The sequence below is a fragment of the Lolium perenne genome, chromosome 4 (assembly GCF_019359855.2).
Source record: "Lolium perenne isolate Kyuss_39 chromosome 4, Kyuss_2.0, whole genome shotgun sequence".
Classification (NCBI taxonomy): Eukaryota; Viridiplantae; Streptophyta; class Magnoliopsida; order Poales; family Poaceae; genus Lolium; species Lolium perenne.
Window position 1 is genome coordinate 370,353,381 of NC_067247.2, and position 11,637 is coordinate 370,365,017.

The window sequence follows — 11,637 nt, forward strand, 5'->3', positions numbered from 1 at the left end:
GCGGTGGGCGCGCGTGGTGACCGTGGCGTGGTGACCACGCCCGTGGCGAGCCTGGCGAGGCTGCTGCGGGGCTGGGTTCGCCTCGGGAGTATGCGCCTCGGGTCTGGGGAGGTCAGGACACCATCCTGGCGCAGCCTCGAGGGTTGGGGTGCTGGATCCGTCCTTGACCAAGAATGGGTGGTTACCAAGAGACATGGAGAGAGGAGAGGACTAGGGTTGGCTAGGGCTTGTAGGGTAGGGTGCAGGAGAGGTATATGGTCCTGTACCTCGTGCTGCAGGATGGGGAAGAGGCTGCAGCAAGATCTCCCAAGATTTTGGCCGTGGCAATGAATTTGCCTTTCATTTACTCTCCTCCTCCTTCCCCAAAAACCATCATCAAGCATGCAACTATAGCTGCTGCCTAGGTCGTCCAGGGATAGGTGCAGGTGGGTGCAAGTCTTGGTGCCCAATGGTGGAGCAAGAGGGGAGAGAGAGAGGAGGAAGTAATGGCATTCTTTGCCATGCACAAACATGGCCGGCTTCACTCCTTTGACCAAGCACAAGAGAAAGGGAGTGATAAGTGACTAAGCATGTCGACCAAGCCATGGGTTGCTGGTGTGGTTAGGGTAGATATGTTCGGTGTGGATTAAAATTAGAGGTATGGAGATGGAGAGGATTTTAGTGCCAAAGTTGAGGAAGATGGCATTTGCCCAAATCATGGTTTGGTGAAGTGTGGATCTTGCTAGATAGATCAGAGAGATGCATCTTGTTGTCCAATGTTTGACATTAAAGATTTGAACTCGGGAGGAAAAGGTTCTTTGGAACTCTCTCTAATACATGGTAAAAAAAAGAATAGGAAGTTGGGAGCAAGATCATATGCAATAATGCATCAGCATTATTAGGTGTCAACAAAGAGGTATAGTTGGTGCACAAAGGTTACTAAAAAAAATGGCTCAAGAAATAGGAGTAGGATCACTTATATGGCTATGGAAAATTTTGAAATGAGATTTTATTGAAAGGTAAATTTTGAAAATGTTGAGAGTAGCTAGGTGGAATATATGAATTTAAAAAAAATGTCCTACTCTCTTTATTAAGCAAGGTAGAGTTCCCTCAAATTTTAAAATAAACTAGAAATGGTATAAGTACCATAAGTCTTCTGTAAAAGGGAAAGGAAAAAGAAAGTAATGTTTTTCGGAATCAATGCTTGGGATGATAAAAAAAACTCATTCCATTTCCTTGTTTTATTTGAGGAAAATATTTGAAGAGTTTTAATAAAACTAGAAGTGGTTTTGTGGTTAATACTAGGGAAGAAAACAATAGGTCTTGAGAGGGAGAAGGAAAAACTAATTTTGGGAGGATTGATCTCGAGAGTGGATGGTGGCTACATAAGGTAGCTACAATCTCTCCTCTTGGTTTTATGGAGATTGAACATGGATAAAAATAAAAACAAGAGGTAAAAGAGGGAGACGTGATCTAGTCTTTGAAGCGGTGAGAAGGGTGTAAGATCAAGTGAAAAATATAGGTTGCTAAGGTGTTAAGGTACATGCAAGACTTGGAAGTTGTAGGGGATGTTGCATAGATGAGATCCATGTATTAAGGTGACCAATAACACTTGAGGGTGCTAAGAGATCAACTGCCAAAGTTAGAACTTTTTAAGCCTGCCAAAACAGATTTTTGACTAGGCCTCAGAGCAGACAAGGATAAATGAGTATAAGAGGGATATGGTTCAAGGCAAGGACATGGTTGGGAAGTGCTCATGACAAGGTAGGTCTAGGACTAGGTGCATTGTCTTGGATGGCAAGGGGTAGCTTAACCCAGGGGCTCCAAAATGGAACCTGGTAACAGTTTTAGGACTTAGCCAAATTTGTGAGGTCCTAGGGTTTGTGACAAGGTTAAGGAAAAAAAAGATAAAATATGGAGTGGATGATATTCAAACTTAACTAGAAGATAGGGTGAGATAAAGTGCAAAACATAGATGATCCCAAGATAGGTGCATTCAGGGTTCCATAGATGGAAAGGTTTTTAGTTTAATGTGTTGCTAGTTGGTTTTTACCTAGGAGGTTCATGTGGTGGAGTAACTCAAGACAATCTAATTGAACCAACAGATGAAGGCAAAATCATCTACAAGCAAAACAAGCAATTCATAACAACAAGCAGATCAAGGCAATTCATATAATTAGTCTATAGAAAAAGTTTTTGTTCCCCCTATCTTTGCACTTTGGATAATTAAACATGTTTGCAAAAGTTGGGGTGTTACAGATCTTCCACCCTTAAAATAATCTCGTCCCGAGATTACTAAGCGTAGGACTAGAGGGGTTGTAAAGTTTAACTAAAGTTAGACTCCATTCTTCTGTAGAGGTGCCAATGTTGAGAAGGTTGTTGCTTCATCTTCTGGGAGACACGGTATATTCCCGCTGATGGCGATCTTCATGAAGAGGGTGACTACTCCAAGTAGGGGTTAGATCTGTAGCTTCTAAGCGATCCTAGCGGGGGTTCAAGATTCTGGGAGAGTTAGTTCACTCCAATGGCGCTTTTTTAGAAAGTCCGAATGTGGTTAAAGTTAGCTTAAGTTTTAGTGGAAGACGAAGTCTTCCACCCTTAAGATTGTTCGTCGAGGGTTCTGAAGATCTCAGAGCTTCGGCCACGGTCTTGTCGGCGCTTTGAAGAAGTCATCTTTCTCTCGTCTTGAGTTGAAACATCTTTAGGGAGCGAGGTGCAGTCCACAACTTCAAGGGGAGTTAGTGTATCCCAAGTTCCCAAAGGTTTAAAATTTTAGGGTTAGCTCCAAATTTTAGTGGAAGATGAAGTCTTCCACCCTTAAGATTTTTCGTCGGGCTTTTGGAAAAACTCAGAGCTTCTGCCTTGTAGTCCTGTCTTGGGCTTCTGAAGAAGTCGTCAATCTTCCGTAACCAGTTGAAGGATCTTTGGGGGATACGTGCACTACAGGAAATCCGGTCTATTGCAACAATAATTATTGCAACGGCTAGTTTTCGTTGCAATAGAATGCAATATTGCCACGAAACCCCCATTCGTGGTAATAGCCTCCACATATTGCCACAATTTAGTTTTGTCGCGGTAGTCACCTTTTTTGTTGCAAAAGAGGGCGTGTATTGCAACAAAACATAGCGGCGTTGTAATATGGTGGTCCTATTGCGACAATTACGCTTCGTTGCATAAAATTGCCACCTTGTCGCAATAGAGCCTAGCTAATGCAACAAAAGCATGAAATTGTGGTAATATTTGAAAAGATATTGCAACATTTCCCCATATTGCGCTAAGTATTCACATTGTTGCAAAAAATAACTTGTATTGCAACAAAATACTAATTTGTCGTAATACTAGTGTTTTGCCTCAAACCCATTTCGTTGCAATAATTATTTGCATATTGCAACAAGTTACGTATCCATGGTAATATATATAAGATATTGCAACAATCATGGATTTTTCAATCTTTATTAAAAAGATGCAATAGGTATCATTGTCGCTGATTAATTCATTTTGCTTTTTATTATAAGGAAAAAAATTAATTGCAAAAAGTAGGTTTCAAAGCTCGCACCTCGCATGTGCAGGCAAGCGCCTCTAACCAACGGGCCAAGGCTTGCTTGTTGTGAAGAGTACAGACAAAACTCTTTTGTAGTAAGTTTACACGCTTTTTGCAACTACCATGATTTTTCCATTGTGACAAAACTTAATTGCCAAGGCTTTCATGATTTTTCCATTGTGATAAAATTTTCAGAGGCAACAAGCCCTGTTGGATTTTTCCAGTTAGTTCATCAGGTGAGGTAATTTTCAGTTATAGCGTACATTACTTCCCATGTCTGCTTCCATTGAGAGTATTGGGATTGAGACGTACCTGAAGCAATTGGTTCCTAATTTTGCCTAGTAACACCACTACGGCGCAGACACTGCTCCTCAATGCACGCCAAATCAAATTCGATGAGTAGAACGCAGGGAATAACGAAATCCGTCCCAGACTGATGAAATTGCACGCGGGGCCTCACTTTTTCGTTCGGGATGAGGAGGACGCACCGCTGTTGAAGAACCCTAGCGGCAGCGCTGCAAGACGAGGGAAGGGCGGCCACAGCGTCAAAGACGAAGGACGGGAGGAGCTGTTGTTGGCACTTTTGTTTTTTTCTTTAATGTCTAATTTGACCCACCGTTTCAGCCTAAAGTGTAGCCCAAAGTGTAATACAATTTTTTTTTAACAGAATGGTGATACCACTTACCCTCTGTTCCATAACGATCCTTTACCTTTCCCGATCAGAAACGTCACTGAATATGTCAATAAATCCCACAAATTTCTCCGTCAGTTATTACAAGGATTGTGTGCCTGACTGCATGTATGTTAAAAGGATTTATATTTGTGGGAGCTCCCTTGATTTAGATAGACGAAAAGAAAATAAATGGTAGGTACATGGGCAAAGCAATCACACTAGCGTGATTTATAAAGATTGCATGCGGTCCATTTAAGAAAAAAGATTGCATGCAGCAGTGCTATTCCTCAATTCTAGCTAGGGGCAAATTTAACAACAAACCTGATTATTAGAAGTAAATCGAAATTATGCAGACCCATTAGGCAATGAGATGATTAGAAGTTTGATTGCTGCTATAACTTGTAAGACGAAAGTAACTTGGTGATTCATCCAAAACAATTATGAAGTTTCAAACTTGCATATTGCATATGATATTCCCACAATCACAAATATAGTTATACAACAGGAAAAGTGACACTTCCAGGACCCACAATCACAGATCCGCCCGCAGAGACGGCATGGCGACGCTTCCAGGACCCACCAACAGCGATGGCGTCTTCGCGATTTATCGATCCGGCAGCGGAGGAGGCATGACGGCGCTTCCTCGACCCGCCAGCGGCGACGGTGTCTTCGCGCTTCCTCGATCCGCTTGCGGCGACAGCGTCGTGGCGCTTGCTCGAACTGCGACCAACGGCACGGCGGCGCTTCGTGAAGCCGCCACCGGGGACGGCGTCTTGGCGGGCCTTCGATCCGCCAGCGGAGCCGGCAAGGCGGCGCTGCTTGGACCAGCAAGCGGCGTCCTCTGCAACCTTCTTCTCTGCTTTCTTCCAAAATGTGGCGGCGGCCACAGCGTGTTCTTCCTTACGTACTATATATCAAGGGGAATTATTATTTGTGGGGCGTAGGTCAACTAGATGAAAATAGGAGACACAAATTGTGGCGACGGCTTACCTGGACAAGAAGCTCCCTCTTCATCTCTATCAAAGAGTACAACCACCTCCTGGATCTCCATCTTCTGTCCTCTGGCGACGGAGACTCGGGTCGATTTGGTCTATACAGAAAGGGGAATAGAAAGAGAATAGGGGTCGGGTCTTGTATATATCAATCTGAATAAAGGGAGACAAGGCGTCAAGCTATAACTGTATTTTCACCTACTCGCATAATAGCATCTCCAACACACGAGGTAAAAGACGCGCGCCCTAAAAATAACCGCCAGTTTAGCGCGCGCGGGAGCTCGCACGAACCTCAGCGGACACGTGAAAAAGCGGTGCGCGCTAAAAAAATTGCCGTGCCCGCGCTTTTGCGCTATCTCGCGCGGGAAACTTGCCTCTTGGGCTGCCGCGCGTGCTATAAACGCCACGCGCACGCAAGCCAACCGCCCGGAAACTTCAGCCACCCGCGTGTCGCTCCACCTCTGCCTCCCACGTCTCGCCGCTCTGCCTCCCACGTCGCGCTCGCGCCGCCGCTCCGCCTCCGCCGACACGATGACTCCCCGCCGTCGCTCCTCCTCCGGCTACCACGGCCAAGCGGCCACTTCGACGCCGAGATCCACTCCGGCGAGGAGCGTATCCGCCTCGGCACGTTTGAGGCGGCGCACGAGGCGGACCACGAGTAGCGCCAGGCGGCGTCGGCGGCGAGGAAGGCGGAGAGGGTGGAGAAGGCGAGGAGCGCATCCGCCTTGGCACGTTTGAGGCGGCGCACGAGGCAGTGCGCGCCTACGACGCCGTCGCCTGGCGCCTCGGCCGCTCCGCCGCACAATGAAATTCGACGATGTGTGGACGCTGGAGTAGGCGGCGGCGCTCGCGCCGCCGTCATCGGCCGTCACGCGCGAGCAGCAACGGCACCAGCGCGAGCTCGAGCAGCAGCTCGTCATCACGGAGCGCGATGAGCGCCTCCGTCTCGAGTGGGCATGGCAGTTCCCGGAGGACGTCGCCGCGATGGAGGCGTTCTACGCGCAGAAGGAGGAGGAGAAGGCGGCGGCGGAGAAGAAGAAGAAGAAGGCGGACCGCGAGCAGCGCCAGGCGGCATCGGCGGCGAGGAAGGCGAAGAGGGTGGAGAAGGCCGCGAGGAAAGCAGAGAAGAAGAAAAACGGCGTCGGGCCGTCGACGATCGTCCTCTCCTCCTCTCCTCCTCCTCCTTCGAGTGGACATCCACTCCGCTGTCCGACACCACCCACTCGTCGAACTTCGACTGGGACTCGGAGTAGATTAGGGTAGTTTCAAATAAATGTCGATGTACCATCGAACTTCCTTAATGAGCGTAGCCCCCCACATCACCTCCATTACCCTGCGTCAAGTACACCTAGGGTTTTCCAAGTTGGAAAGTGTCGCCATATGTGGCTGCATTTGATTTTGGTTCTATGATCAGCACGATGACCCCTTGTGTATGTACAGCTGCTTTTCGATACATACCGTTATATCTGGAATGGTATAGATCGACCGTCGCATCGCCCATCTGGACTGACATAGATCGACCGTACCATCTCTCATCTACAATCATATTTCAAGGCAACACTATGACCTATAGTAGCCTCAAAGTGAAGGTGCCATTATGTTTCTGTCAATGAGCGTAGCCCCCCCCCCCCCCCCACATCACCTCCATTACCCTACATCAAGTACACCTAGGGTTTTCCAAGTTGGAAAGCGTCGACATATGTGGCGGCATTTCATTTTGGTTCCATGATCAACATGATGACCCCTTGTGTATGTACAAATACTTCTCGTTTCTCGATACAAACCGTTATATATGGAATGGCATAGATGGACCGTCGCATCGCCCATCTGGACCGGCATAGATGGACCGTCGCATCGCCAGAACCGCGCGGCAGCGGTGGAGGAAGATGGACACTACTACAAAAATCCTTATCATCGGCGCATGGATTTGGGCTATCGATGGCGCATTCGCGTTCGCCGGCGCGCGGTAATATGAATATACCCCCGGCGCATAAGACCAATTCGCCAGCGGCCGCTCGGCGAGCAGCAACCCATCGTGGTTGAAGGCGAAGCAGCAGGCCAGCCGCCGGCCTCGAGGTCGCCGTGGTCCAGTCCATCTGCAGAACGGGTGGCCGGGACGCGAGCTGCATCTCGCAGCCGCCGGTATCAAGGTCGTCATGCGGCCGAGCTGCATCTCGCAACCGCCGTCGAGGTCGCGTGGTCCAGGACATTTTTTTTTCAATTTATTTCATTATTCTAAACATTCCCTCCAAAACGAATTAGTTTCCCACCGCCTAATTTAGCTTCTACAGTAGTTTGCGCCAATATTTTTCAACCTCCCGCTAAATGCCCCCTAATTACTGTCCTTGTAAAATATTTTGTTCCCACCAAAATAGCCTATATTTAACCTTCCCGCTAAACTACCCCCGTAACTATCGATTATATAGTGCTCTAAACTAAATCACGGCGTCATCACGCGCGATTGGATCTGAGGTTCCTTCTCACAGAATCATCACGGCGTCAACACAGCAAACAACACGAACGGTAATTCGCTTCTTCCTATCTCCTCCCATCCAGAACAACAACTAGATCGCCGATGCCGCCGCGCACCTATTCTTCCCCTGCATCCCCGCCTCCGTTTTCCCCTTCATCACGAGTGAAGTTCCCACCTCCGCGGGTAGCGCGCGCTCGTACGCATCAAATCGGGGTCCATCCCCAAATGGGTGACCCGGAGTTGGAGATGCGGCCGCGTTCATCACCAAGCCGCAACCCACGACCCTCCATAGCTAGCACGACAAGATGATTCCTTTAGACTACTGCTAGATTGGTATTCGATCCCTGCTCCACATCCTGATTCGCGTTCTGTAGGTAGGCCAATACAGTACATCCTGATTTGCATTAGTTCTATTGCAAACCATCTCAACAAATCTGATAGAGTAGCCGCACGAACCTCTGCAATTTTTAGATGGATATCATCTTCATTTTTGTGCTTAATCTTTACTATTAAATGTCAATGCGACCGGCCGCCGTACGTCATCATCGCTTTGCATTTCCTGCTCAAGTACTAAACCCATTGGATTCAGATTATTTGCTATCCGACATACACGTATTCTGACTGTTTACTTGGCTGTTTCTCTGGTGCCTCAGTTTGCACAAGATTTCTACTTTCAAGTGGTAATTGACATAGAGATGAACAAAAATGCATCATTATCTAGCCGGTATTTTGTTCGACAAAGATGAATGATTTTAAGTGCATTGTTACTGGTACATAGTTTGCTATCATGGTACTAAACTGTATGATTCCATTGCATTGTTATGCTCAAACTTTTTTAAATTTGCTTCATTGTTGAATCACTTAAGTACATCTACTTCCATGCTACAAGCCTCTCCGGCCACCCTTTATGCTGACAGACTATTTTTCATGGGTTGACCTGCCATGTATTTTGTTTATAGCAAGTATAGGGTGACATTTACCATAAGATAGTTGCAAGACATGTGCGAAGTACACAGTATGAATTACAATATTATTTGGGTCAATAGTTTATGTCTAACTTTATTGCTTCGTGGCAACGCATGAGCATTCATCTAGTAATAATAGATTGGTAGGCAGTTTGCTGCACCCTTGAATGGAAGCAAACCAGGTTCTCATAAGGTGATGCAATAACTTTCTATGTTTTCCATGTCACTGTCTGAATGTTCCAAATGCTTTTCTTCACCAGATTCGTCAGTTATAGGATTGACCAGATACTGTAATATTTACTCCCCTCGGGACATGGGTACACAGGCATAGCAACTTTTGGCAGTGATAATACTTGCTGTTCACTGGTTGGAAACTTGGAATTCTAGTCGTCTAGGCACAGTTCCACAGGAAGCGTATATAGACTCATTGATATTTTAGAATTCAAGAACAACTAGATAATAGTATAGTACTTCTGCCGTTTGTAAAAAGATATTTTTTCCGGTTTAAAATACAGTAATTGTTTAAAAATGGATGTACTTCTGCCCTAGATACATCTATTTTTTCGCAATTATTTTAAACCGGAGAAAGTATAGTACTTTTGTATGGAATAATTTATGTGCTAAGTGTTCCAGTAAGTCACTGTTGCACAGGCAAGAAAAAGTATTTGGTGCTATGATAGCCATGCCCAGAGCTGTAGATGTTGCCTGTAGTATATGACACTGTTTTATTTGTACTAGGTTGTATGCAGTTATGCACTTTTATAACATCTAACTTGTTTCTTGTCTAATGTTTGAATAACACATTATATAGTGATGTTCAAATTTAGCTAATCCTAATTCATACAATATTAATTTCAACTGAGTGAACTTCTTACTGGATTGCTTCTTCCCTTCTATCCTCTGAAGCATTTTTTTTATGATTGATAATTGAATTTGTGATGATTCTAACTGAAAATATGTGCTTAATGCATGTTCTGGATTAAACTGTGCTTCTAAACATTTTGTACATTGTGGGTTTGTGATCTTTTAGACTTTCAAAATCTGCGTGTGCAATCGTACTATGGAACTCTGAATAGTTTTGTCATCTATTTGACTAAAGCAAAGTTATGATGCCTTAAACAACCTGATCACTTTATCCTTTTTGGTTCTCCTTGAAACCTGATACTGAAATTTCAGTGCTCCTTTTTGGTTCTACTTGAAACCTGATACTGAAACCAGATACTTGCATGCAGATATGGTTTAATCCATTCATTACTAAATAGATTCTTTCCTATCTGAAACCAAAAATATTACGTACATGCTACTCGTGTGCAGTATATGACACTGTTTTATTTGTACTAGGTTGTTTGCACTTTTATAACGTCTAACTTGTTTCTTGTCTAATGTTTGAATAACACATTATATACTGCTGTTCAAATATAGCTAATCCTAATTCATACAATAGCAATTTCAACTGAGTGAATTTGTCTTTTAAAATTCTAATTTGCAGTCTGAAACATATAGCGATGAACTTAACTGAACTTGCTGTTTGAAAGTATATATGTCATGCAAAATTAACCAGATGCATGTTCAAGTGATTTGCCGCATTGCTTGTTGAGATCATGCCTCCATGATGCACCTTTCTCGACATAACCTGATGCACTAGTCTTATTTACTATCTCATACGTAGTACCAAAAAAAATTCTTTGACCCTTATGCATGTGCATCAGGGTAGCCTTATACAGATTGCATTCTTGATAAATGTGTTAATACTAGTACTAACTGGAGACCATGAAGACTCAGACCTGATAATTGAATTTGAGCCCCCCTTTTTGGTTCTCATGTTTAATCTCTAATACATACAATATTTATCATGGATGGATATGCTGCTGTCATTTCACTTGTGGCACTTAATTCTCCATTGAAATATACATGACACTATCCAGCTGTCTAGCTTCTGCTATTTAAGTTCAGTTTCTATTTGTGCTCCAACATGTCAAGTAACAAGCCAGTGTTTAGAGTTACCATATACCTTTGTCATCATCAACATGATTCTGCATAGAACCTATAGAATTAGATAGATATTTATTTGTATTAAGATATATGCTTTTGTAATACATGGTTAAATTAAAATTAAAGTGATACCAGATTCCTTATGATTATATCCCTGTGGACTTGCTTACTGAATCAGTTATGAATTAGAAGATACATAAGCTTACTAAAAGTAATTTTTTTTCTTCATTTTTTGATTGCAGGACCCAAAGAATTAGCTGGACATACTTTAGAGAGTTGAACTACCATGGTGGCAATTAATGGACTAAACTACACTGGATTGCTACCTGCATTTTACTTGAGTTGTGTTTGATGGATACTTGATATGAGAATTATGATTTGTATGAACCTACATATTATACGTATGGATTTGAATTTTTTAATTCAATGGCTATTTTTTTATGGTTGCGATAAGCTATTGCCACAACTTAATTTCCGTTGCCTTAGGTTATCTCCACAAAAAATACAGTGTTGCGTCAAATCCTAGTCGCCATGACTACATGCTTTGTTGCGCTAAGATGTAGCAACGATTAACTTTTTATTGTTGCAATAAATTGCTACCACATTTTTTCTGCATGTTGTGATAACTATTTGGCGCCACGGAATAAAACTTTGTTGAAATAGAGTATTGCCACAAAAACTTCAAATTGTGGCGGTAGCTTCTTACTACAAATATTTTGGATGCTGCAATTAGTATGTAACGCCACAAGAGTGAATTTTGTTGAAATAGAGTATCGCCACAAAAAGTTCACATTGTTGCAGTAACTTATTGCGACAAGCATTTTCCCTGTTGCGATAAGTATTTGGCACCACGAAACTGAATTTTGTTGAAATAGAGTATCACCACGAAATGTTAAAATTGTCGCAACACCTTCCCGCCACAATTGTTTTTACCGTTGACATACCTATTTATCGCGACGAGTTAAATGATTGTCGCCATAAGTTAATACCACGAGCGTAGCGATCCGTGGCAAAATGACTAA

General features: G+C 43.9%; 1 long non-coding RNA gene across 1 annotated transcript; it reads left to right on the plus strand.

Moving 5' to 3' along the window:
- The first annotated feature begins 7,717 nt into the window (after positions 1-7,717).
- Positions 7,718-11,056, plus strand: LOC127326879 (uncharacterized). Its single transcript, XR_007868155.1, has 2 exons — positions 7,718-8,032; positions 10,858-11,056. It is a non-coding gene; the product is annotated as an uncharacterized lncRNA (long non-coding RNA).
- The last annotated feature ends 581 nt before the right edge of the window (positions 11,057-11,637 follow it).